The sequence below is a fragment of the Cuculus canorus genome, chromosome 10 (assembly GCF_017976375.1).
Source record: "Cuculus canorus isolate bCucCan1 chromosome 10, bCucCan1.pri, whole genome shotgun sequence".
NCBI classification, from domain to species: domain Eukaryota; kingdom Metazoa; phylum Chordata; class Aves; order Cuculiformes; family Cuculidae; genus Cuculus; species Cuculus canorus.
In genome coordinates this window covers 12,170,289-12,179,763 of record NC_071410.1, presented here as the reverse complement: position 1 = coordinate 12,179,763, position 9,475 = coordinate 12,170,289, and the positions used below count along the sequence as shown (strand labels likewise).

Genomic DNA, 9,475 nt, shown 5'->3' with positions numbered 1-9,475 from the left:
TGTAATTTAAATGCAATTAGAGAGAAACGCTATTAAAAATCCTATTAAAAATGACAAGTTCCAATTTTACGTTACCAATTTCAGAATCCTTCAATAAAAAAAGTGCATGTGCAAAAACTGTACCCAAATAAATTGCATTTTAACAGTGGAACTAATAATGTTTCTATTTAGTTTCTAACATTAATTCACTAAGGATTAATTTGACCATAACTGAAACATTATGCAATCACAAAGTTTTGTATGAAACTCCAGTGAATACCTGCTTCCTGCTTTGTTGTTGATGCAGGAGGAGGAAAAAAAAAGAAACAGACAGTTTCCAGAATGATCTGTCTATATAAAGAGCTGCATGTAATTAATTTGAAGCTGGTGTATTACTGAAGTCCTATAAAATTTCTGGTGGGATTATAGGGAACATTCCAATAAACACTCTATTGTGCTTGAAGCAGGAAATAATTAGCTGGTTGAAGCAGGAAATAATTAGCTTTCAGTTTGCTTCAGTTTTTACCAAAATGAAGAAAAGCAGACCTGGTAGAAGGAGAATCTGAATTTCCACTTCAAAACACTTAGCAAAATGCTTGGCAAAAACTGAAAACAAAAAGAAGTAGGTGAGCTCAGAACTTGAGACCTCCTCGAACTGTGCATGAACAGACTTTTTGTGGTTGATTCATTGCAACTTCTTTCCCAGAAGATGAAAACAGGATGTCTAGAGCTCAGCTGTCTGTGCTTAAAAGGCACTAAGCAGCACCTGTGTGGTCTTGAATAGGTGGATGTCATCTTTGGAGCCCCTGTGGTCAGGGATGCAGCTATCCCAGCCTCCTCTCCTGTCCTGGTTGGCATGGACTGGGAGACATTTTCGTTCTGTTTTTCCCAACTGCTCAGCAAATACCTCAGAAGTCATCATTAAGCAGGGACATTCCCACAAAACGGTTTGTTACCTTCTGCCTGGTATTAAAGGCAAGCCTCAGACTGTGAGTCTCAGACAAGTTCCAGCCTTGCTTTTCTTCTCTCTTAGGGCGACGGTGAAATAATATCCAGTGTTATTTTTAATTAAGACTAGACAGGAAATGACTCATCTTCCATAGAAAGCTATGATTTATGTGATGTCAAGGAAAGTAATCTATACGAAGATGTCCATTTTATATTCCATTGTCATGTATCTGTCATTTATTTATCCAAGTCCTGTAAAATAGATGAAAGCCTATGTAAAAGTATAGATCCATACAAAAGTAGAGATCATCAATAACTGTCTTTAATCAGAAAAATGGTAATTTTTGAAACTGCTACTTATTTCTCTTCTAGTTTTGACATATTTTCCATATGGTGAGGAAGTAAAGAAGTTCCAAAAAAAGTCCTAAATGTGTTTTCTAAGAGTAACTTTTCTTCAACACCTGTGTTGGTTTTATTATACATTATATCATTTCGGGACAGCTGGGTTGGCAGAGCAATTCCACAGCCCTGTACTGGATCAGCCTGGTGTGTGTCACGCACTTGGCTGTAGCTCATCACAATGACGTTCTGACACAGCCTCTCGGGATTTAGTGCATCGAGGACCCTGTTGGAGAAGGGATATTTATGCCCAGAGGAGAGGTATGGTTGTAGATGAGAAGGTTTTAATGCATGGCTTTAATTCACAACTGCAATCCACTTGTATTTAATGTCCCTGAGTGGAAATGTTCCAGTGAAGGCACCTTCTTTCACCTTAGAGCAAATGAATGTATTATAACAATGCTGGAATTATTGTGGGCAGCCAAGTTCTGAACAGTAGCACCGAGGGCTGGCTGTAAATAGTTGCGGAAATTTTTATACCTGGCAGAGACACTTGGCTAGAAATGCCACCTTCCAAATTTTTTCAAGTTCTCATTTAAAGTCCCCTGAAAGCTCAGTGAAGATGTACTTAACCTAGTTTATAGTGCTGAGATTGTGAAATTCATGAGAACGCATGCATTTTAGTTAAAAGAAAGTTGTGCATTAAAACTCTCTCACTATTTTTTAAGTTCTTTCCCCATCTTTTCCACCCTCCCACCCCAGGAACTTCCAGGCATCCTACCGTGGTTTCAGGCCTGCAGCTCCTCTTCCTCAGGCTGCCAAGATTTGGTGTATCCAGTGCTCTACTGAGATGGGTGGTCTCTGTTTCAGTCCTTCCAGCTTGGGTCAGTGTGCCCTCTGTTCCGTGCCCTTTCTTTTCCTGTGGAATTCCAAGGAAGGGGTTATAGTGGTGACAGCCATTTCTTACATCACTCATCCATACATGAGAAATAAAGGGAAGCATATGCCAGAGCTTCCATGTGATATTTGTGCAAGGAAGTTTTTTTTCCTTTGTAGCATTACTGCTAGCAGAGTGGAAGAGTGAGGTAGGATTAGTATTCTTGGCCTGCACTTGAGTAGAGATGAAATAATTCTTCGTAGAATATAAGGGATGGAATTTAGTGGACGGTTGAGGGTATATCTTAATTAATCTCTCTGCCAATTAAAAGATGGAAGTTCTAATTAAGATGACCTCAAAGCAATTATTCAGACTTATGTATTGACATTAATTAGACTACTAAAGCATTAAGAGTCAGATCGTGACTTTGCAGAAGGCACAAAGTCCATTTTTCCAGGTTGAAGCACCTCACTAGCTAATTTATAATGAGGGAAGCTGTCATAATAGTTGCACAATTTTCGCCACACCATTTATTTTGTCCCTTAGTACTTCAGCTCTAAAATAAAATTAAGAGGAGAATGTTTATGTTGAAGAGATGGGTCACAGCTTTCTCCCTGATGATGGGAGGATTGATGTAGAAATATTTATTTGGCATATGAAGTGGAAATTCTCTCAGTTCTCTCCTGAGAACCGCTTCTTTTCACTCTGACTTCAATATTCCCCAAACTAACACCTAATCAAGTATTATATCACTACTGCTATTTAGAATATACATTTGTGGTTTATTTTTTTCTAGAGCAAGTCTAATCTACACATAAAACAATTACCTTGATGTAAGCAGTGGAAGTTAAGACCATAAATACTCTTTTAAAAAAAAAAATACCTCTGGCCCACTTGCCATGATTCAGCAAGACATTTAAGCACAGGCACTCAGCAGAACAGCTTGGGTGATTCAAGAGGGGCAAATGGTTCAGGAGATGGATTTCCAACAGCAGGCAGTTTGTTGAATTAAAGTCTCAAGAGCCCAAAGTGATGAAATAAGTTTCCAATGGTCCCTGTCATGAATGGGTGATTTAGTTCACTTGATGAACCACGGTTAAAGGTATTAGCAAAAGTGCTTTTATTTAAATGTTATGTTGTAAAAATGTGACTTAACAAAGTTAAATAACAAGATTCCCCTCTATTACTGTACTGCACAACCATTTGGACAATGATCCAGAGTCAAAGGTAAGAAGATACAAATCCAAGTTACCAAAACACAAGCTTATCTGCAGTATCGGTCACTTACCAAAGATCTGCAACTGGATCAAGGTGTCTCTGCCTCTAGGAGCGTCATTGCAAGGTGTCCCAGCTGAAGGAGACATCATTGCCATGCAGCCAGGCTGCTTAGCAGGGAAAGCTCAAAGAAGGCTCACTTAAGCTGCCGTATTTATGGAATAGAGGGGCTGGCTTGCAGTCAAAATTACATGCAATGGAAAAAGTATGCATGAGACTCTTTGTACTCACAACTTTCTCTGTTCCTTCATAAGTGAAGTCTTGAAAAAGCCACTTGCTATTCCTATGTTAATCACATGATCAGTGTTTCAGCTGAAGTGCTTCAATTCTCACTGTGTCACTCTGCTCCTTTGTGGGTTTTCCAAGAAGAGATCAGAACTAAACAAGTTCTTAGCCTGGTTGCGTTATAGGCCTTTACCTTCTTTAAAGCCTGCATCATACTATTGCTAGTTTGGATAAGGAATCGAGCGCATTCATCACTGTCCTGAAGTTCATTGCCAAAAATAATCAGGACCATATCATTCTGAATCAGTCATTTAAAAAAATTATGCTACTTCTCTGTGAATGAACATTTGTAAACTATCAAATTCCTTGAAAACATTCAGAGTGTTTGGAGTTGGTGTTTATAATTGTTAACTATGCTGTATGATGCAACAGAGGTGAACTATATTATTTTAAAATGTTTTTGCCTTTCAGGTTTATATTTTACCTGTTGTAATGCTCTCAGTATTTTAGCAGAAAGACAGTCAAAACAATCTGTAACTGAATTATTAAGGGAATGAAAAAAAATATTGTAGGTAATAAAATTATTTTCTACGGAGCTGCCTGAGGTAACATCATCTGACATTTAAATAATTTTAAAGAATGTGTTATTGCTCTTGAAGAAGAGTAGGATGAAAATCAGAAAGGACTTTGAGCTCCGGATAGGTCCACTGGCATTTTTTCCACCGAGGAATGCTCAGCTGATATACAGGGGAAGGTGGGGACGGAATCACATAGACATTTCTCCTCAAAAAAATGGAATCTGCCTTAGCCGCAGGCTCCACACAAGTACCAATCTGCCTTTGCTTCACACACCTCTAAAAGTCTGTGCTATTTAACTTTGCTTCTATAAGATTTCATCAGTCTATACAAAACCACCCCCTTTTCATTTTCCAGTCACTCTACGTGTTAAATTACATTCTCCTTGCTGTTTATCCTATGTTCTGGCTTAAAAGGTTGGTGTGAAATAAGGTAAAATAAAAGTAGCTGGAAACTGGAGCAGCCGTCCTAATTAATCCCTGTGCGTTTCTCTATAAAGTGTTCTGAAAAATGGAATAGAAATTTGTTCACATTTAAAATATCAGAATTGGAGTATGTTCAAAATATTATTAGACTATGGGTATTATATCAACAGGAGAGCAGGAAGAGAAGATACTGTTTTAGCTAGAAAATGCCTGGAAGGATATGGGCTGTAGTATCTCTTTTGACCCAAGTAGCAGAATCAATATTTAATGTTTTGGGGAGTATTCTGGCTAACCAGGAAAAAAGTGGTTGAACTTTATTTATAACAATTTACAAATACTTGCCTTCTTGATCATCTAGAGGATCAAGTGATGTTTTTATCTTTACATGTCCAAACTCTATTCAGCTGCTACATTACCTCAAATACCTGCTTCTTTAATCTGTTGTCAGGATCAAGCCCAGGTGTTGCTTAGGCTGTACAAAAATATCTGCTGCCTCACTTTTCCATATGAGCCTGTCACCCACACAGACAATCACACATACCCCTTCCCAAAACAGTGCAATACACAGAAGAAGTCATGAAGGATAGAATGTTTCAATACTTGTGATATCTTACATTTTCCTTTGGCTGTGGAAAGGTCCACATTTCTCCTACAATTGTCTTAAGTGAAAATTAAACCCAAACATTTTTAAAGTTTTAATCCAACCTGTAAACGTAGAACAGGCAAGAGAAGGAGGAAGAGATTTCCTCTGTAAGTCGCTAAGTTATTTACTGAAAACAAAGCCAGAATTAAACTCTTCTAAAGAGTTAGGTTGTCAAAGTTAGATACCAAATCCAGTCACTGAAGCGTGAAGAAAAGGGATTTTAGTACTGCTTTAACTGTACATTTCAATTAGCCCTGTCTATCTGTGATGTCATTTCTGACGTGTAACGTGTGAGCATCTGTATAAGTCTATATACAAACTAGATTTCTTACTGAGTCTAGACAGTGGAGAAAAAAAAATCTCAGCCAGTCTGAAATGCTCAGTTGCATAACGGAAAACTGCTAGAATTTTCTCTTCAAAAATATCCCCCCACTGTATTCAAAGACACTTTATCAGTTTTTAAAGATAATTTTTCAGTTTTCTGTCCTAAAAATAGGAAAATCCTAAAATACATGAGCCTCTTCTGTTTTTCCCTCCTCACTTCCATTTTAAAGTTCTGATGGCACACTCAACTTCCTACCTTCTTTTCCTAGAGGTGACGCTTCCACCCTGAGAATTGATGAGTAATGCTAAACGGGGAATTATCAAGGTTGCGTTATATAGGGACAAGCTATTTCACAGCCTAATAGATATAAGGTCTCCAGGCAATAAGATAATACAAGTCATGGCCATGAAGTGACTGAGTTCTTCCTTGGGGGAATTATCCACCTTTATTTACCCAATGCTGAAGAAAAATACAGCAGAATATAATTGTATGTACGTTATTCTCATGGAACTTTGACTCCTAGTGATGAAGGAAGTGGGGAAGGAGAGAGAAGAAATGATTTTACTGGATCATACAGTATTTGCCCTGCTACGGTGATCTTCCGAGAAAGAAGTGAAAAATCAGATTTGCAATAATACACTAGGGAAAATCATATTTCCTTTATCCCAGGGCCATTTTACTTACCAAAAATAATGCACAGGCACTCTAATTTCATAACGTGGAATATCTTAAATCACATTGAAACCTAGTGAGCTTTACTGGTATTTTTTCTTCACAGTCTGGATGCAAAGACTGTCAATGACCTTATGAAAAACGTACATTGGAACACTGCATTCTGTACAGAAAACCATGCAGCTGTATAACGAGAGTACAGAATCTATTTGTGTAGGGTTTTTTCCTAGTAAATTAGTGTAAGTCTTTGATTTTAATTCAGTTGGGTTGTAATATGTAAGATGACTCTGTATAGGCATGGTGAAGAGGTCCTGGACTGGTAATTTGACCTCTGGAAGGGCTGTTACCCATGTGTTATCATCCAGAGTCAGGAGACTGAAAACAAGTCAAGGATCAGATGAAAAGCTTGGCACAAGAGTCAGAGGCTTCAGTTTTAAAGAATCTAGCAAACTGTTACAGACATTGTCTTGAATACAGCTAGTTGCCTTAAACAGAATTCACACTTCTTTGAACAAGAACAGGGCAACCACATGCCTGGCACCACAGCACTCCTCTTCCCCTTCTCCCCAGCCAGAACTTACTAGTTTGGTGTTGGCTATGAGGACGTGGTCCCAGATGGTGGAGCCTTGTCGTGTTCTGTACAAACACACCGGCAATGAGCTCTAATCCACACAACTTATTTTCTCAGATGACTTCTTATTTTGTAGTATCTTCAGCTTCAAAGGAAACCACAAAGAAGTAAATATGGGACATCCTCCTGCCCCTCGCTACCACCCCCTGTAATGTATTTTCAACAAGCAAAAATATCCAAACTGACCTCCCCATTCCACTCATAGCTAATCATCATAATGTGAAGTACAGTGCACTTGCAGTTTTTCTTGAAGTTTGCAGCACATAAGTATCACTTATGTCTATGCGGTTTCACATACCAGCTCTCAACAACCACTCACCACAGATATTCCATTAGTGTCATGCTGGGAATGGAATATGTTTCTGGATTTTATAACTTGACTTTGAACCAACGCCTTGTAGCTAGTCTTACTCTCAAGATTACAGTTCATCTCACAGTCAGGAGGAAAAGTGGATGTGATGCATTTCAGCATTTCCCTTGCCTATGCAGTCAAACTCGCTACTGGCTGACACCCAGCTGCTTTGATCCTGAGTGCGCGATGAAATAGGCAATACAGTCAGACCAGGGTACAAATTGTGACTCAATGTTTTTTCCCTGCTACTTGCTTGCATAAGGAGTGAGTAACTTCACTCCTGCTTGTTAAATAGCTTACTCTCTCAGCACAAAGAAGGAATTGCCCAGCTCTTTGACCTGTCCTCTAGCTGAACCAGTGGGCTCAGTGACAGCATGACCCAGCAGCAGCCTAAGGAAAGGTAATTCCTCTCCCATAAACACCTCTTTGTTCTACCAAATGGATTATAACACAATCCAAAATGAATATCAAGTGGCTATAATAATTATTATTTGAATGTTTACCTGTTCTTATAGGGGAAGGCGAAGTTGCTCTTTTCAAATACTGAATGCACAGAAGGGCAGGACTGGTAACCGTTTCATCTCTGAAGAGTTCTGCTTCCCTTTTACAACTCATCTGGCATTTTCAGAGACTTCAGTGAAGTGTAGGACTCTGACCAAAAGGGTGAGAGTCAAATCAGAATCTGGATTTCAGTCTTTACATGTGGAAGATGATGCATCTGTTATTCATTGCTCTGTGGTCAGTCTTAGAAGAGAATTGATGACCTTACATCATTTGATTAATGCTCTGGTTGTTAAATGTTTACAGGTCAGCATTTATCTCCATTTCTTTTGACTACTGCGTCATACAGCTTCCATTTTTTAAACTTCGTATCTTTTTTCTTTCATTTTCAGTAGAATCTTCTTTCAGGACAGGAGTAATTAACTTCAAAGAGACTGGCTGTAGAGAGCAGGATCGACTGTCCAGGAAGGGAGCAAGTAGCTGGTATGGAGACAAGGAGAGCAGCAGGACCATGGGGCTGTGATATAGTGTAGGCAGGAAAGCTGAGCTGACTGCTCATAACAGGAAGGAGGGACGAATGTTCACTGAACCACTTAGCAAATCTATGCTGATTACTTGAGTAAGATGAGTAAAGAGCAATGCTTTTGTCGACATTTTTCTTTTTTTAACATGCACCCAATTGCTCTTATTCACATAAAGATAGGACTGAAAGGAAAAGCAATAGTACTACAGTTGTCGTTAGCTGCCATTGTTTCCAAAGACTTTGTCTATACCCTGGAAATCAACAAAGCAAGCTGCCCACCCTCAGAAATGGCTGCTTGAAAAAGACACAATTCAGAAATCCTCAATCATATCAGATAACAAGCTGCAATGAGCTTCTCTGACTTTATATGGGAGGAAGGTATTAACCGATATCATTAATATTAGCAGAATGTACCCATAGTAAATCAGAAAGCATAGTAAATCAGAAAGGAAATACTCATTAATAATAAGGAGTAAAGACATGTCTTGAGTTTGTGTCAAGTGTACTCGGTCCATCAACAACAGTTCTAGCAGTGAGGGTAGGCCACGATAAAATACAGCATTCCTTCCACGTTATTGCAGAGTAGCTCTTCTTGGTCACCACTAAGACTTACCTCCCATCACCATCACTTGTCCTGTACATGTTTGCCAAAGTGGGAATAAAAAGCTATGAAATCCAAAACAGCCTCTTTGCATTACTGTAAATCATTATACAGAATAAGAACATGGTTGAGTTGGGTCCAAATCGACTCAGAAAACATTGTCAAAACATATTCTGCAGTAATAAGGACAAGGAAATAATAAAAAAAAAAGGCTTTTTTCAGTTCTCATTTATTTAATGATGGTATAAACTCTGAGCTAGCTATTTTTTGTGTCAGAAGATAATCGTGCATGACCAATTTTTGCTCTTGGAAGAATTTTACCTTGTGGCTACATTCTGTTTGAGATCATTTCAAGGAATACTTTTATTACCTACAGGCTTTCCAGTGGTTTGTTCAGTTATTGAACAAGTAGGGAAAAAGAGACAAGAGGCTTTGGTAATATATAAAGTAACCTTCCCAGGAAATCAGGCGTTAGATAGGACATTTAAAGGTTGTGCAAACATTTTCAGCTAGTATGATGGCATCCCATGCTTCCCAGTCATCTGCTGAAGATCTACTAAACTCCTGAAAGATATTTCTGCCT

At 38.6% G+C, this 9,475-nt stretch overlaps 1 long non-coding RNA gene across 1 annotated transcript; it reads right to left on the bottom strand.

Annotated features, from left to right (window-relative positions):
* Positions 1-218: 218 nt before the first annotated feature.
* LOC128853162 (uncharacterized) lies at positions 219-8,864 on the bottom strand. The gene is made up of 4 exons (XR_008451480.1): positions 7,771-8,864; positions 6,866-7,000; positions 2,048-2,185; positions 219-1,179 (listed from the first exon to the last, which is right to left on the bottom strand). It is a non-coding gene; the product is annotated as an uncharacterized LOC128853162 (long non-coding RNA).
* Between the last annotated feature and the right edge of the window lie 611 nt (positions 8,865-9,475).